This window comes from Coregonus lavaretus (assembly GCF_964263955.1).
Source record: "Coregonus lavaretus genome assembly, chromosome: 35".
NCBI classification, from domain to species: domain Eukaryota; kingdom Metazoa; phylum Chordata; class Actinopteri; order Salmoniformes; family Salmonidae; genus Coregonus; species Coregonus lavaretus.
This window is the reverse complement of record NC_140022.1, coordinates 6,570,191-6,580,970: the sequence shown is the minus strand read 5'-3', so window position 1 is coordinate 6,580,970 and position 10,780 is coordinate 6,570,191. Positions and strand designations below refer to the sequence as shown.

The 10,780-nt window shown below is 44.8% G+C and overlaps 1 pseudogene across 1 annotated transcript; it reads left to right on the top strand.

Annotated features, from left to right (window-relative positions):
• Positions 1-3,925: 3,925 nt before the first annotated feature.
• On the top strand, positions 3,926-8,435 carry LOC311109541 (adhesion G-protein coupled receptor G7-like; annotated as a pseudogene). The gene is made up of 10 exons: positions 3,926-4,078; positions 4,197-4,282; positions 4,402-4,535; positions 4,760-4,883; positions 5,412-5,483; positions 5,861-6,194; positions 6,443-6,524; positions 7,302-7,460; positions 7,801-7,960; positions 8,207-8,435. The product of its transcript is annotated as an adhesion G-protein coupled receptor G7-like (transcript).
• Positions 8,436-10,780: the final 2,345 nt, after the last annotated feature.

Sequence of the window (10,780 nt, the reverse complement as noted above, 5' to 3'; positions counted from 1 at the left end):
CCAACAACTGACACACCAACAACCGACTTTCCAACTACCGACTATTCAACTACCGTCTTTCCAATTACCGACACTCCAACAACTAACACTCAGAGAACTAACACTCCAACTATACACACTCCAACTACAGAAACTCCAGCAACCGAATTTCTAACTACCGACTTTCCAACTACCGACTGTCCAACTACCGACTTTCCAACTTCCGACATTCCAACTGCCGAATTTCCAACTTCCGACATTCCAACAGGCGAATTTCCAACTACCGACTTTCCAACTTCCGACTCTCCAACTACCAACTTTCCAACTTCCGATATTCCAACTACCGACTTTCAACTACCGACTCTCTAATTACCAACTTTACAACTACCGACTTTCCAACCACCGACTTTCCAACAACTGACACTCCAACAACTGACACTCCAACAACTGACACTCCAACAACTGACACTGCAACAACTGACACCCCAACAACTGACACTCCAACGAAAGACACTCCAGCAACCGACACTCCAGCAACCGACTATCCAACTACCGACTTTCCAACTACCAACTTTCCAACTACCGACACTCCAACAACTAACCCTCCAACAACTAACACTCCAACTATAGACACTCCAACAACAGAAACTCCAGCAACCACATTTCTAACTACTGACTTTCCAACTGCCGACTTTCCAACTACCGACTGTCAAACTACTGACTTTCCAATTACCGAATTTCCAACTTCTGACATTCCAACTACCGAGTTTCCAACTATCGACTTTCCAAATACCGACTTTCCAACTTCCGACTCTCCAACTACTGACCCTCCAACTACCGACTTTCCACCTTCCGACATTCCAACAACTGACTTTCCAACTACCTACTGTCCAACTACAGACTGTCCAATTACCGACTTTCCAACTACAGACTTTCCAACTACCGACTTTCCAACTTCCGACTTTCCTCCTACTGACTTTCCAAATACCAACTCTCCAACTACCAAATTTAAAACTACCGACTTTCCAACTTACGACATTCCAACGTCCGACTTACCAACATCCGACTGTCCATCTGCCGACTGTCCATCTGCCAACTGTGCAACTACCGACTTTCCAACTACTGACTTTCCAACTTCCGACATTCCAACTGCTGAATTTCCAACTACCGACTCTCCAACTACCGACTTTCCAACTTCCGACTTTCCAACTTCCGACATTACAAATGCCGAATTTCCAACTACCGACATTCCAACGTCCGACATTCCAACGACCGACTTTACAACTTCCGACTTTCCAACTACTGACTTTCCAACTTCCGACATTCCAACTGCTGAATTTCCAACTGCTGACTTTCCAACTACCGACTTTCCAACTTCCGACTTTCCAACTTCCGACATTACAACTGCCGAATTTCCAACTTCCGACATTACAACTTCCGACTTTCCAACGTCCGACTTTCCAACAATCGACTGTCCATCTACCGACTGTCCAACTACCGACTTTCCAACTACCGACTTTCCAACTTCCGACTTTCCAACTTCCGACATTACAACTTCCGACTTTCCAACAATCGACTGTCCGTCTACCGACTGTCCAACTACTGACTTTCCAACTACCGACTTTCCAACTTCCGACTTTCCAACTTCCGACATTACAACTGCCGAATTTCCAACTACCGACCTTCCAACTTCAGACATTACAACTGCCGAATTTCCAACTACTGACTTTCCAACTACCGACACTCCAAATTCCGACTTTCCAACTACCAACATTTCAACTACCAACACTCCAACTACCGGCACTCCAACTACCGATACTCCAACAACCGGCACACCAACAACCGACACGCAAACAACCGACAGTCCAACTACCGACAGTCCAACTACTGAACATCCTCCACTTCCAAGCACAACCGGTACCACTCTCCCCACAACCTCCACCACCAGCTCTACCACCTCCCCCACCATCATCTCTCCCACCACAACCTCTCCCACAACCTCTCCCACCACCTCTACCATCACCTCTACCATCACCTCTACCACCACCTCTACCACCACCTCTCCCACCACCCCCACCACCACTTCTCTCACCACCTCTACCACCACCTCTACCAACACCCCCACCACCTCTCCCACCACAACCTCTCCCACCACCTCTCCCACCACCCCCACCACCACCTCTCCCACCACCTCTACCACCACCTCTACCACCACCTCTCACACCACCTCTCCCACCACCTCTACCATCACCTCTACCATCACCTCTACCACCACCTCTACCACCACCTCTCCCACCACCCCCACCACCACCTCTCCCACCACCCCCACCACCACCTCTCCCACCACCCCCACCACCACTTCTCTCACCACCTCTACCACCACCTCTACCAACACCCCCACCACCACCTCTCCCACCACAACCTCTCCCACCACCTCTCTGACCACCCCCACCACCACCTCTCCCACCACCCCTCCCACCACCTCTATCACCACAACCCCTCCTCTGGTCTGTATCAATGGTGGTGAGCTGCAGAGTGGAGTCTGTATCTGTCCTGATGAGTGGACCGGAGAGACTTGTTCAAAGGGTACGTAAACACACACTTACACTATACACCACTGCACTACTATACCTAACCCTGGATCTCACATTCACAGTACACACCACTACACTACACCTAACCCTGGATCTCACATTCACAGTACACACAACTACACTACTATACCTAACCCTGGATCTCACATTCACGGTACACACCACTACACTACTATACCTAACCCTGGATCTCACATTCACAGTACACACCACTACACTACACCTAACCCTGGATCTCACATTCACAGTACACACAACTACACTACTATACCTAACCCTGGATCTCACATTCACAGTACACACCACTGCACTACTATACCTAACCCTGGATCTCACATTCACAGTACACACCACTGCACTACTATACCTAACCCTGGATGTCACATGCACAGTCCACAACACTGTTCCCTGGATCTCACATTCAGAATGTATATTTCATTTTTGCAATCATACATTTGGTCCATGTTGAAATGCATTTTACTTCGATAGGGAGTTTCTGCAATTCATCCATCAATTATGGATTCTCCTTCCCAAGAACAACAGTTGGCTGGTCTGCTTATTCAGAACAATTGTGTGGTGAGAATACAACCAGTGGTATGTTGCTTTTATTCACCTAAAATGAAATAAATGTTACAGTCCTAATTAATGTTGTATTAGGTAACATAAAATCTTGAGTATCTTTTTGTCTTTGTTCCTCCAGCCAGTTTTTTTTTTATGATCCTGATTTATGACCAGTCTCGATTTATGATCAGTCTTTGGGTCAATTACCTCAACCGACTCAACTACCTCGTATCTCAATACATTGACTCGGTACCGGTACTCCTTGTATATAGCTTCGTTATTGTTATTTTATTGTTACTATTTCCTTGGGTGCTAATTTTCATAATTTTTAACTCTGCATTGTTGGGAAAAGGCTCATAAGTAAGCATTTCATGGTAAAGTCTACACCTGCTGTATTTGGCGCATGTGACAAATCACAATTGATTTGATTTACAGTGGATCTTACAGTTTGAAGATCAATAACAACTGGCTTTTACCTTCAGCTCATGTATTCTGCCTAACAGTTAATGTGGATTTTATTTTTATTGTGTTTTACATTACATTTCGTCATTTAGCAGACACTCTTATCCAGAGCGACTTACATTTTCCTACTTTTTCTTACTGATCCCCCGTGGGAATCGAACCCACAACCTTGGTGTTGCAAGCGCCTTGCTCTACCAACTGAGCCACATAGTTAGTATTGGCAATTTTAATATCCCAATGTACTCACAGTTCAGCATGTTGCTGCCACTTATACAATGTTCTGCTGAAAAACAATACAATACTAAAATAAATAAAAATCATTCTCTTTCCCTATTCAGATCTCCAGCAGTTCAGGTGATTTAGCACAGCTAGCCTTCAGTACTCAGATCCTGACCTCCCAACCAGAGCTGCTATCAGCTGACAACATCACCACAGCAGCTCAGATAGCTAACACTCTGCTTCAGTCTGTAAATATCACAGAGGTATAACATGTTTTGGAATCAAGTCGTGACTATGACATGTTCTGGAGATAAACGTGAGGTTGTTACTGCAGTGATTTGAACACTTGAGGGTCATCCCCTGGTTTTGATCATGTTGCAGGACATCGCAGTGGCAGCTTTAACTACCATCAGTCATCTGTTGAATGCCAGTGGGGAGATTACACAGGAGAGAGACGCTGTCCAAACGTACAGGAGTGTGTGTGTGTGTGTTTCTACATATGTTTGAGTTTATGTGTGTACGTGTGTGTCTGTGCGTGTCTGCATGGGTGCATGTAAACTAATGCTTTTCTGTGTTTCTCTCCCAGCCTCACAGAGACCCTGGAGAAGTTTTCCCTGTACCAGCACAGTTTTGTGTCCTTGGTGGTTCAGCCCAACCTGGTAGTCCAGTCTGTCCAAGTACCAAGTGACACAGTAGGGATCCAGTTTAGTGCTCTGACTGGTGGGTGGGACTGCTAGTGAACCTACATACTGCATTTAAAGTGATAGTTTATATCTGTGTTGACAGACTAGTTCAACTTCTTCTATCTTATTTTTCATATGTTTCTCCTCTGCTGTTGGTTAATAAGGTTTAGTATGGATTTGATTTGTTGTACTACAGACAAGTATAGAAGTAACACTATATTGTTCCTCTTTAAATGTATAAATCAAATTAATCTCCTCCAGGAAGATCTGGTAATTTTGTGGCCGACAGAATTCATCTCAACACCAATACCTCTGAACTGATAGTTGACAACGGCGGTTCTACCGATGTCCAGATTGTTATCAAATTCTCACCAGGTGAGCCAATGTTGGTATACCAACATAGTGTATGAACTCAAGCTTCAATTTCCTCTTACCGATATCACAGAGAGCACTTAACTGCTGTTTGTGGTCTTCGAAATCAGGTCAGCAGTGCCAAATATTTAGATTGCCCAATAACGTTGAGTCACATGAGATATGGATAAGTAAACTAATGAGAAGTAATTTGGCTTCCACAATAAGCCTACAAGGAAAAGTCAAGCTACTCATGTATATGAAGTCCTGATATGAACAACAATCTCTCTCTCTCTCCTCCCCCTCTCTCTCTCTCTCTCTCTCTCTCTCTCTCTCTCTCTCTCTCTCTCTCTCTCTCTCTCTCTCTCTTCTCTCTCTCTCTCTCTCTCTCTCTTTCTCTCTCTCTCTCTCTCTCTCTCTCTCTCGCTCTCTCTCTCTCTCTCTCTCTCTCTCTCTCTCTCTCTCTCTCTGTCTCTCTTGCTCAATTCAATTGAAAGGGGTTTATTGGCATGGGAAACATGTTTACATTGCCAAAGCAAGTGAAATAGATAATAAACAAAAGTGAAATAATATTGGGATGCTCCATGTCCATCATAGGGTTGAGTTTAACAATAACATTCCAGATCGCAACCAGGTAAGATCCTACAGGGTTCCAGAACCAATTCAACATATACAATAACATTCCAGATGGTGACCCGGTAAGATCCTACAGGGTTCCAGAACCAATTCAACATATACAATAACATTCCAGATCGTGACCCGGTAAGATCCTACAGGGTTCCAGAACCAATTCAACATATACAATAACATTCCATATCGTGACCCGGTAAGATCCTACAGGGTTCCAGAACCAATTCAAAATATTGGGTGCATCTCAATAGTGTAAAGAAGCCCTTTGATCAAACACGACTTGATAGGTGAAGTCAATATGAAACCCAATATTAATGACCCAACACATCCCTAGCAAGGCATCTAACTTCCCTAACAGTGTTGTCTATCACCTATCCCCAGGAAATCACGCAAAACCAACCCAACGGTCCTCTTAGTGAGCGTCTGCATGTGTCTCCTGATCTTCACCCTCCTCTTCATGTTGGGAGTGGACAACCCTCATAAACAGCTGAATAAACCTGAAATACAGGAGGACAACAATCCCCCCCCCCGTCTGACACACACACAGAGCGGGACAGAGGCCCCTGTACTGCAGTCACAGTCCTGCTGCAGTACTTCCTGTTGGGGACGTTCACCTGGAACACACTGTACGCCACACATGTCTTCCTGATGATCAGAAACAGCCTGGCCACCAACCTGTCACATTTCACAGCCTATACCGTGGCCATCGGATGGGGTAGGACAGCTTGGAGAAAAATAAAGTATTTAGTTGTTTCAGAAGCTTTGGCTGGCATTAGCCCTGGGCTCCTTGAACCAAAACGAATGCTAGGTTATATTTTCAGGCTCTAATAAGCCTGAAATAGAACTTCAAAGCAACTTGTATAGTGATGTTATGTCTTTAGAGGATGTATGTTTAGTATATAATCTGTATTTGTCTGCATGCTAATCTACCAGGGCATAACAACAACATTCTCTGTCCTTTAGGACTGCCTGCGGTTGTGGTGGCCCTCACCTTAGGAATTAGTTACAGAGTGGATGATCCACTGGGTTACAGGCAGGAGGAATTGTGAGTCAATACTATACTATACTACTACTGTATTACTTCTCTGTACTGTATTGTATTGTACTATACTATACTGTACTTGAGCGACCCGGCTCGACCTATTTACTGGTTTGTGACCCACTGACACCGCCCCCGGTGAGAGAGGAGTAAGGCAGTCCAAGAGTTAACACACACAGGAACTTTATTCACACACAGGAGAAGATGTACATGGGGATGATTTTTGTATTCACGCATCTCATGCACATATGTCTACCCACGCTCTGACACTGGAAAAAACACAGTTCAGGCCCGAAAAATACTGATATGCTTGAAAGAGCATGCAACAGACCCGACTAGCCAGTGCTGGGCTAGCTTGGAGCATCTGACCAATCACAGGATACATGGTCAGTGCGTGGGCAGAGTGTGGGGTGCATGGGAACAGTCTGATTGGCTGATGCCACGAGCTGGAGGTGATCGATATCTCTCACATGAATTGTACTGTATTGTACTATACTGTACTGTACTACCAATGTCAATGTGGGGCAATTGCTGTATAAAATGTTATAACTCATACTGTAAAAGGTTTTCCCTATCAATGTTCGTATTACATCCTTTTAACGATGGCAAAGAGCAATTTCAAAAGTTGTAAAAAACTAAAAGAATGATCCATTGTGTTGAAAGGTTTCTTGTTTACTTATGCCACCCACCATGTTTACTTAATACCATGTTGTTCAAATCACTGGTGTCCTGTTTTGTCTGTCACAAAGTCCCACTCTCTAACTCATTCATTTGACCTCTCAGTTGCTGGCTTGCTGCCCTCGATCCAAAGGGGAACTTTGACTTCAAGCTGCCAATGTTTTGGGGATTCCTGATCCCTGTGGCGTTCATGCTTATCTTCAACATGGTGGTGTTGGTATATTTTGTAGTTACCACATCCAAGACCAACCCACATATAACCAGGTAACATTAATGGGGGCATTTTGGGGGCACAAAGTAGAACGTTGTAGTCATAAAGATCAGTCTTGATTTAAATGCCTACTAATGAGCTTGTTCATTTTTTATTGTCTTTCAATGAAAAGCTTGTTATGAGTAAAATGTATTATTATTATTTTATTATTATTATTATTATTATTATTATTATTATTATTATTATTATTAATTCAGTCATTAGTAACCAATTCATACTATTTAGTAAGCACCATGCTCTAACCCACTCAGTCATTGGAAGCATACTGTTATTTTACCACAGCATTACAGCAGTCTATGACAGCAATCTAAGTATGTTGGTTATATTTCCCAGTACAAGACACACATCGATGAAGAAGAAGTTCCTCAGTAGCTTTTCTCTGGCTGTGGTGCTCGGTCTCTCCTGGATCCTGGGCTATCTGTTGCTCATTACACAGAACCAGACCATGTACACCATACTCAACATCTCCTTCTGTGTACTCACCACCACTCAGGTAGTAAATGTATGCACTCACTACTGTAAGTCGCTCTGGATAAGAGAGTCTGCTAAACGACTAAAATGTTAAATATAAAGACTAGTGTACTATTGTACCACAGAATCCAGACATGATTGAAAACTAGACAGCTACTAAACATTAATAAATTCTGCTGCTCTTTATAGAAACGCTACCTTTTGTTTGTACGTGTGTGTTCCTGAAAATACTTGATAACGTCTTTGTGTTTTTGTTTTCGCTCCACAGGGCTTGCAGATTTTCATTCTGTTCACAGCAAGAACAGCAATTGTCAAGAAAAAGATGTCAAGTGCTTTGGAATCTGTCTCTAGCGCTGGGATCCCTCTTCACACCAAGAAGTACAGTCTATGGCGAGGCGAGCAAAGTGAAAAAGTAGAATCATACACACAGCTGGACACTGATCTGTCATTTCCACCTTGTTCCTCACAGACATCTAACTGATGGGCTGCAAGTTCAACCTCTGGAAAATATCTCATAATATTGTACTGTAATATACAATATAATACACACACAATTTAGTATCAACATACAGTATATTTTCTGTGGATTCCCTCAGAAGTTGTTGTCCAATGATTTTTTGTATAAATGTTGGCAATAATCTGTGATTATTGTCTTTTAAGCTAATGTTTGTTTTAGTATTCTTAGTGAGAAAAAACACTATTTTACACTATCTCAGAATATAGCTTTAGACAGTGTAGCTCAGCGTTGTCAAACTAATTCTCCCTGCAGGCCACATTTGGTCATTACCGAGGTCCGGAGGGACGCATTTAAAATTCATTAAGAAGCTTCTGCTCCATCTGCCTGTACAGCACAGGCAGCAAGCTGCAGGTCCCCAACCCTATAACCTAGACACCCACCTGAGCGACCCATACAGTAAGGAGAAGTCCTTATCTGTTTTATGGGCCTACTGTCAGTAGCCTATACGCAGCCAAGACAGAAAGATGGATGCGGTCAGAGACCTACTAAAGCAGCACCGCCCCCTCAAGATTCTGAGCCTGCCTGGCAGCGTTGGTCCTACAAAGCCAGAGCCCCCTGATGGGAGAGCATAATTCTCAAAGCTGCTAATGAGAACCTTGACGACCTTGTACCTAGCCGGTGGGGTGTTCCCACCCAGGTAGTGACGACCTTGTACCTAGCCGGTGGGGATTCCAGTGGGGTGCCCCCAACCAGGTAGTGGCAGTGCTGGCAACACTAGCTGCAGTAACCCATGGGGAGGGGGTCACACTCAGACATTCAGAGAGGGGGCATATAATTGTGGCCCTGGTGGCACAAAATAATCAAAGGTCTGACTGCAGGGAGATGCTTGGGAAAAGGGTCGCAACGGGGGACCAGCGTGGGTGTGTTTCAGGGGAAGGGGGTGTATCTGATCTCCATCACCTAGAACTTGACAATGGTTAATCAAATCTCCCCATTTTTTCAAGTTTTTCCTCAATTTTACATGCCTTCTCAAACAGCTGCAACAGTATTTGCATTTGTAAGTCAAGTCCTTTCTTGAGTTGGGCTCTGGGATGGAACAACTGTTGAACATCGGAGTTCATGGTTGTTTGTGGGGGAAAGGAGTTGAGTGTGTATGAGTGTTTGTGTGTGTGTGTGTGTATCCCACAACTGTTGCTAGGGTGTGTCACGATCGTTGAGAGACAGGTCAGACCAAGGTGCAGCGTGAAAAGCGTACATGTTTATTGAGTTAATAAACAACGTAACTTGAAGTCCTCAGGCTATACACATACAAGCCTAAATGGAACAAGATCCCACAACTAAGGTAGGCAACCAGGCTACCTAAGTATAATCCCCAATCAGAGACAACGAGCGACAGCTGTCTCTGATTGGGAATCACACCCAGCCAAACATAGAAACACAACCTAGATCTACCACCTAGAAATACACTAACATAGATCTCAACAGAAAACTCACACCCTGACCCAACCAACGAGAGTTCTCTCGATCAGGGCGTGACAGTACTCCCCCCCAAAGGTGCGTACTCCGGCCGCACCAACCTGACTCATTAGGGGAGGGTCCGGGTGGGCCTTCTTCCTCGGAGGCGGATCCGGCTCCGGGCGTGACAACCTCTCCCTCTCTGCCTCCCCGTTGCGCCCCTGGTCTGGTCTGGACCTCGGCGCGATGCTTCCCCTCTCCTTCCTCCCACAATGCACCAAGCCCTGTCTGGACCCTGGTGTGGGAGACCCCGAACCTGGAGAGGGGCTGACATCTTGGCCTGGATTAGAGCCGCTGACCGGAGCTGAACTGGACCCCGGTGGAGCGGACAATTCTCGCTCCGGAGTGGAGCCGCTGACTGAAGCTGAACTGGACCCCAGTGGAGCGGACTGCTCTGGCTCCGGAGTGGAGCCGCTGACCGGAGCGGGGCACCGGTGGAGCGGACTGCTCTGGATCCGGAATGGAGCCGCTGACCGTAGCTTATTTTTCCCCATTAAAATAACATAAAATTATCAGAAATACAGTGTAGACATTGTTAATGTTATAAATGGCTATTGTAGCTGGAAACGGCAGATTTTGAATGGAATATCTACATAGGCGTACAGAGGCCCATTATCAGCAACCATCAGTCCTGTGTTCCAAAGGCACGTTGTGTTTGCTAATCCAGGTTTATGATTTTAAAAGGCTAATTGATCATTAGAAAACCCTTTGCAACTATGTTAGCACAGCTGAAAACTGTTGTGCTGATTAAAGAAGAAATAAAACTGGCCTTCTTGACACTAGTTGAGTATCTGGAGCATCAGCAATTGTGGGTTCGATTACAGGCTCAAAATGGCCAGAAACAAAGAACTTTCTTCTGAAACTCGTCAG